This window comes from Pipistrellus hanaki, assembly GCF_964339955.1.
Source record: "Pipistrellus hanaki genome assembly, chromosome: 9".
Lineage (NCBI taxonomy): Eukaryota > Metazoa > Chordata > Mammalia > Chiroptera > Vespertilionidae > Pipistrellus > Pipistrellus hanaki.
In genome coordinates this window covers 37,374,864-37,382,417 of record NC_140511.1, presented here as the reverse complement: position 1 = coordinate 37,382,417, position 7,554 = coordinate 37,374,864, and the positions used below count along the sequence as shown (strand labels likewise).

The 7,554-nt window shown below is 37.7% G+C and overlaps 1 pseudogene across 1 annotated transcript; it reads right to left on the bottom strand.

The window, feature by feature from the left end:
• Positions 1 to 4,988: 4,988 nt before the first annotated feature.
• LOC311627644 (cofilin-1-like) lies at positions 4,989 to 6,956 on the bottom strand (annotated as a pseudogene). The gene is made up of 2 exons: positions 6,405 to 6,956; positions 4,989 to 5,012 (listed from the first exon to the last, which is right to left on the bottom strand). The product of its transcript is annotated as a cofilin-1-like (transcript).
• Between the last annotated feature and the right edge of the window lie 598 nt (positions 6,957 to 7,554).

The following is a 7,554-nucleotide window of genomic DNA, read 5'->3' as shown; positions in this document are numbered from 1 at the left end:
ATGTTCTTTATAACATCTGAAAATACAATATATTTTAATTGTGAAAAATAAAACAAAACAAAATCACTAAACAAATCCAAGCAAATATTACCCTTTACTCCATCCATTTCTGACATATGTATAGCTATTTTCCCTCCTTTTCTCATCTCAGACATTATAAGTTGATGGCATTATTTTCTTATCAAAACTAGACACAGCCTCATAATTTTTCCCACAATGCAACAGGAATAAAATGATGAGAGATAAAATAAAATCAATTTGCCATCAAGGAATCCACTTACTTCCTGAAAGGATAGCCTGCATTTTCATTTCTGCATGTGAATTTTGTTAGCAATTTTTTAGCCAAATATTTCCAAAATAAATACAATCTAAAGATAATAATTATAAGTTGAACAATTTTTGATCAGATAACAAAACAGTGTTGTTAGAAAACAATAAAATAAAAAAAATAACTGTTCCCATATGCCAATGATTCTATTGGGGGAAAAGCCAATGATAGTAAAAGGATATATTAAGCACCTCAAGTAGAGAGAAAGATTGGATACAGATCTCAGAACTGTGTATCCATGCTCCCATTAGTACAGAAGAAACAAGTGGACAATTACTTATTGGAAAAATGTATTATGAGTTCAACAAAATAACTTAAAGGCATCAATCCATTCTAGCTTTGCCCTTTAATTGTTATGATAAATTCATGGTGATTTTCTGGAATAACTTGGCCTCAGACTCATTTTCCTCCTCTGTGAAATAGAACTAGAATAAGCTCTCACTGCCCTCCAAAGACTAGATACACATGAAAGCACTCTGCTAACAATGAGGCAGAAAACCAGTGTGAATACTTGTGACTTTAGAGGAATATTACAGCAATTACTTATGTAAATGAAATGCTAGTCATGATAAAACTTAGTAAAGCAGTGGGTGATGCTCTGGAAAAGAAAAAAAAATAGCTTCTGTATTGATAAATTATTTATTTTTGTTATTTTAGGTTAAGCATCCTCTAATTCTTTAAAATTATACTTGATTACAGATAATGGCATTTGCCTTCCATGAATGTTTGTGTTGAATTGTGTGTTGTGAGGGGACTAAAGATTTCTTAAGCCTTGTTTATGACACTCTTTTGAAGAAATACTCAACCTCTGAGAGACTTTTATTACTATTTGTAAAATGAAAAATCATTAAGAAACATGGCATAAAATGGTTCTACTGCAATCCATTTAGTTGTCTTAAAAATTGACTCATTTTATTATAGCTCATTGGATTTATTTCCATCGCAAATATTGTCAGCCAACAACTGTATCCAAACCTTTGGCTAAGTTCTGCAGGAAGCACTGAGTAGAGACAAGATACCCAAAAGAGGTGAATTTGAGATAGCCTGTAAATGTCCCTATAAGATAAAGCACATTGTGAAGGCTCAGACCTTAGTGATATATGATATATTCATTATCTAGTTATCTTTCACTAGGAACTATATTAGAGTTAGGACACAAACCTCTTCATAAGGAAAATATACCGGTTTGGTGGACAGTAAATGATATACTCTTAGGACTGCACAAGATGTTATTGTAGAATAAATTGCAGAATCTATAGGAGAACAGAGAACACCACTCCCAGACCCCAACACACATACACACACATATACACACCTATTTGTCCAGATAGAAAAGACCCTTTGAAGGAGATGATCCATGAGCTATGACTTAAACGAGGAGAAGAAAGATGAACAATAGGCAAACTGATACAATGAAAAGTTGTACTAAGTGTTGAGGGTGGGTAGGTAGTGGTAGGAAGAAATCAACAAAAGAATTTGGATGCATATATGAATAACCCATGGACACCAACAAGATGGTGGTGAAGGCCTGGGGCAGTAGGCAGGGGTGGGCTAAAAGGGGTCAATAGGGGAGGCTTAAGTAATACCTTCAACAATAAAGATTAAAAAAAACACACAATTCTATGAAAGTGCTAGAGAGGGAATAATGAAAAAAGTTATATTTAAGATTGGATTTGAGGGCTATGTAGGCATTTTTCCAATTTGAGGAGGGAATAGAATACATTCTAGATTGAGTTAGTCACATAAATAAAACAACTGAAGTGGGTGAGCCAGATGTTTTGAGTAAGGAGGAATCTTTGGTTGGAGTTTAGGACGTGTGTAGTAGGAAGTAGCCACACCCTAGCCATAGACATGAGAGCAGAGGATGTTGTTATAGGATTGAGCACACTCTCCATCTTAAATTGAAGGCCAGGGTTATGGGAGGCTTGTCTGGTAGCCTATGGGAACTTGCAGGTCTTAAACAAAATATAGGCACAGAAAGATCTGTGTGGGATCGAGGGAGGTTACAATTAGGTAAACAATTAAAGGAAATAATAACAAGAATTTTGAGATTATGGTGATGGGGATGAAAAAGATGAACAAGATTATTTCTCTCGGAAATGTCAGCATGCTCTACAGTCTAACTGGGAGGTAAGGCTTTTTATTATTTTATTTATTTTATGTTTTTAAATAAAAATGTCTACACTACTGTTAGCATCTGATCAATTTCTCCCTGATATTACAGAAGTTCAACATTGGGAGATGACTTCAAAGACTACTCAGAAAGACATCACCAAGGTCACTTTTCTATTCTAGCACAGTGGATTAGTATTTATAATGGGATTCACTGGGTAACTGGCTCCCAATGCAAGAAAATCACTTAAAGGACCTTCACAAAGGAAAGCTGTCATACACCCCCATACACACACACTCACACACTCCAGATTGTTTCTATAGCTGTGTTTCATCCTAGTCTGAAAAGATCATGTGATTCTTATCTTGTTTTTGCATTGATAAATTTAAAGACCAAGAACAGTTAACCCGTGTTTTTGAGCCTTATCTGTTCTCATTTGTAAAATAGGGTGATAATACCACTGTTTCAAAGTTTCTATGAGGATTTAAATTAATTATTCATTGGATAACCCCTGGCAGAATCTAACAAATAGTAGGTATTTAGTATGTTTTTGTGTTTTTATTTAACTTTCATGAGAAAAAAAAAATATGTATCTTATAGATTTTTGGTCACCAATACTAACAAAATGAATTTATTCCATCTATGGTAGGAAGGAGTAGAAACCTAGACATGCTTACATTGCACAAAAATAGTACTGACTATTATTGAGTTGCTCTTATGAGCCAGGAACTGGGGTGAGTCTCAGAGACACAGGAACAACACCTAACCACAAGCAAATAAGTAACCACAGAGTATTAGGTACCAAAATAGAATAGGAATTCCGAATAAGAATTTCTTACAAAATATCCCATGGGTATGCAACTCCTATAAATATGTCCAGAAAACCTGTTGCTAGAAATACTTAAGTAGTGAATGAATTCAGACTAAAAAGCTGATGCAGTTCAGTACCACTGAGAGTTTCAGCTCATGTGGAAGTATTTTCAGACCGGAGAGCATGAATAAATTCCATTAACTCCAAGTAAAAGCTACATTTGAAAAACAGGAAAGTACTGCAGTCCAAGAGACAGTTACTATTTTTTCAACTTAATTTTATTTCTTATTTGGTCTGACTTTTCCTAGGATTAAGACTGACTCTTTCTCCCTCCTCACCAATATATGCTCTTTAAAAAAGACAGAATGCTCTCAGTAAAATATATATGAGAACATTCCTTCCACCCACCAGCAATGATTCATTTATTACTCAGTTGCAAGGGCTCTTGGGAAAAGAAAATGATCAATTTTTCTCAACATCCAACCCATAGTCTTCAAATGTGTACCTGTTTTGCTAGTTATAATGCCAATCACAAGTTATATTTTCTCTTTCCATTTTCTTTCCTCCCCGCTCCCCACACACTGAGTTCCTCCCACTTCATCTACTATCCTGATTCAGTAGTTATCTTCTGGAATTAAAAGCAGAACACACCTGGCTGGTGTTGTTCACGGGTTTGAGAGTTGACCCATGAATCAAGAGGTGGCTGATTCAGTTCCCAGGGGGCTTGGTCCCCTCCTGGTGGGGGACATGCAAAAGGCAGCCTATTGATGATGTTTCATCCATGTTTCTCTCTCTCTTTCACTCTCACTTATTCTCACTCTAAAGATCAATTACAAAAAAAAAAAAAAGCAGAAACAAAATTTGAAGTAAAATCCTTAGGAGGCAAATGAATGTTGGTGCTTATTTATAACTATCATCAAGTGTTCTCAAGTACTTTTCCTTTGATATGACAGACATAATTCCAAAGGATTTTAAGAGCACTTAGATTTTCATATATTACAATCAAGAACCTCACTGTGAACCTTCCATCCTGCCATCTATAATAATAAAAGGGTAATATGCTAATTAGACTGGACATATTCTGGACATCCTTCGTGATGCATCTGGGGCCAGAGGGAAGCCAGCCCAGCTCCCAGGTACCTGCGGGTGGCTGGAGGAGGGAAGCCCAGGTCCTGGTTGTCCAACCAGAGGAGGAAAGTCCGGGTCCCAGGAGCCAGAGGGAAGCTTGTTCTGGCAGTTGGAGTAAAGCCTACTCTTGCATGGATTTTCATGCATTGGGCCTCCAGTCTATATATATAAAAGCCTAAATGACCATCAGATCAACTGACCATCTGGTAGCTATGACATGCACTGGCCACCAGGGGGCAGATGCTCAATGCAGGAGCATAAACCACAGGCACAGAAACATGGAACAGACTGATGAATCTCAGAGGGAATGTGGGAAGGGGAGGGTGGAAAGAGATTAACTAAAGATCTTATATACATACTAGAGGCCTGATGCATGGATTTGAGCACCAGTGGGGTCCCTCGACCTGGCCTGCAGGGATTTGGCCAAAACGTGCTCTCCAACATCCTAAGAGGAGTCCCAGATTGCAAGCCAGGCCAAGGGACTCCACCAGTGCATGACTTATGTAGCAGGCCTCCAGTAAATAATAAGCATGAAGTCAACAGAGAACAGAAAGAAATGAAAGAACTCTTAGAGGGGTCTATAGTACTTTCTAATGCCACAGTATGATTCATAATGCTCTTAAAAGCCAAATCTAAAAAAAAAAAAAAAGATAATATTAGGAATCAATAAGAATTAGAAATACTACAGTCTGTAGGTTTGTTTTAATTTAACTAGAATTAGAATTAATGACCAGTGGAAAAAATTAAGTAGGGACTTGTTAATAAATATTTATATACTCTGGCTTTAGAAAAACACCATCCAGCAATTATAATAATTAGGCATATGTTCAATGAATTTGAAAATAAATGCAAATAGGATGGATATTGTAAACATCACTACCACTTGGGATTAATAGTATTATCATTACTAGTATAAAAAAACAAACATGCAATTCAGTTTTAGGTAGGGAAGTACTCTTTGTGCTTTGAAAAATGTTAGAAATTAAGAAGGTTATTAAGGATTTTTTTTCATCAGAGTTCTTTCTAAAGCAACTTTCTGAAATACTTTATATATGCCTCAAAGAAAATATGATATATTAAAAATATATTGCATAAAACTGGAAGGGGACATTTCATTCCAACCCTTGATTCTAACAGATAAAAGTGGAGGGTGGTTTAGATAAATGAGAGAAGCAAGGTAACTTTACTAAGATCAAGCAGCAGTTGCTATAAAAACCAGAACAGAAACAGACCAAATTTTAAGGCAAAGAAACATTAGTGGCTTTGAATGCTCCTCAGTGTACCCTTCATCCTCTCCTGTGCCATGTACCATCCCCTCCTTCTCTTCCACCACCAGAGTAAATTGCAGTCCAATGCATTCACTTAAAAATAAAAGAAAGAGAAAATAAATGCCAATATCCCTGACTTTTTTTATTTTTATTTTTTAAGCGAGGCTTTTTATTGTTGTTTTTCTTCCTTTATTTATTTATTTATTTATTTATTTATTTATTTTTATTAAGAGTCCCTTACTGGTCTTGCTTCCATTAGTGGCTGTGACCAGGTGGAAAAAAAAAGGGGAACCAGGCAGAGTGGGGAGGTGTTATCTTCATAACATTCCATTTATACACATAACTAAACAGACAAGCACAGAATCATATTGCTATTAGACATTGGCAGCATGGAAAAGGGGAGAAACATGTTGCAAGTAGGGGTGTCATTAAAAAAATACAGCCCCTCTCCATAACTGGGGTACTGAGGGTTCGGGGGACAGGCAGGATGGGACATGTGGTCTGTTTCAATCCTAAAGAATCAGAAGACCAAAAGCAGTTTGGGAAGGCCAGAACCATAAGGGGTGGAGTGAGGAGAAAGGTCCAGGGGGAGGGGGGCTGTTTGGCATGTGGGTGAAGAGATTGCCCTCCCTCTGCTGGGATCTTCCCAGTCTCTATGGTCTGGCAGAAGAGGGGCAGCCTGCAACCCCTGATAGGCAGGCCTGGGGCTGCCAGATACTCCAGGCAGAGGGCTAGAAGGAGCTCACAAAGGCTTGCCTCCAGGGAAATGACAGCACTGCTCCCCAGCTTCTCTGCCAGAGGACAGCCGTCCTTGACCTTTTCATAGCACTCTGCTTGTAATTCCTGCTTGATCCCTGTAACCTTCTTCTTGGTGGCATCCTTGGAGCTGGCATAGATCACTTTCCTCTTAAGCGGTGCAAACTCAGGGGCCCAGAAGATAACACCAGGTCCTCCTTCTTGCTCTCCCTATTCTCATAGGTTGTGTCATACAGGGCGTAGCGGCTGTCTCTGTCCAGCAGCTTCTTGATGATGGTGGCGTAGGGACTGTCTATTGTCTGGCCCACATTACCTACCAGGATCTCCTAGCCCTCTTCCAGAATGATGTTCTTCTTGTCTTCACTCAGGCAGAAGAGCACTGCTTTTCTAATGTTTCTTCATCTCCTCTGATGTCAAGGACTTAGACACCTTCATGTCATTGAACATTTTGATGACTCCATCAGAGACAGCCACACTGGAGGCCATGTTTCTGGAAACTAAAGGAGATAGCAAGAAGCGCCTGGAAAGACCAGAGCCACTGCAGCTGCTGCTGGGATCCAACTGAACCCCCTGTTCCTATTTGATACCCTATTTTACTTAACTCATTCTCCAGGTGAAAGTTTTTTTTAAAACACATAGCTTTTTTAAAAATGTTTTAATTGAGTATATATATATATATATATATATATATATATATATATATATATATAGAGAGAGAGAGAGAGAGAGAGAGAGAGAGAGAGAAACATCAATTGGCTGACAGGGAAGGGAACCAGTGACCTTGAGGTGCATGGATCGATGCTCAACCACTGAGCCACACTGGCCAGGCTAAAAAAGTATCTTTATAATTAGAATAAAATAGTTGCTTAAAACCTGAATTCATAGCATAATAGAGTTCCAAACAGGTGTTACATATCACTGAAAACACAAGCCTTTAAGTAGCCTTTGCCAATAGACATTTTTAAAATGTTACTTCCCTAAACTTTATAGTTTGTATAAATTATCTCTAAGGTGGCCCTATAAGAAACATTTTAACATAACCTAAACCCTCATAAATTTTTTCCATGAAACTTGTTTTGTTTAAGTGAGTAGTTACATGATGTATTAGGTCTCCTTCCTCTTGGACCTTTGGAAGGGGAAGCAGGTGGGT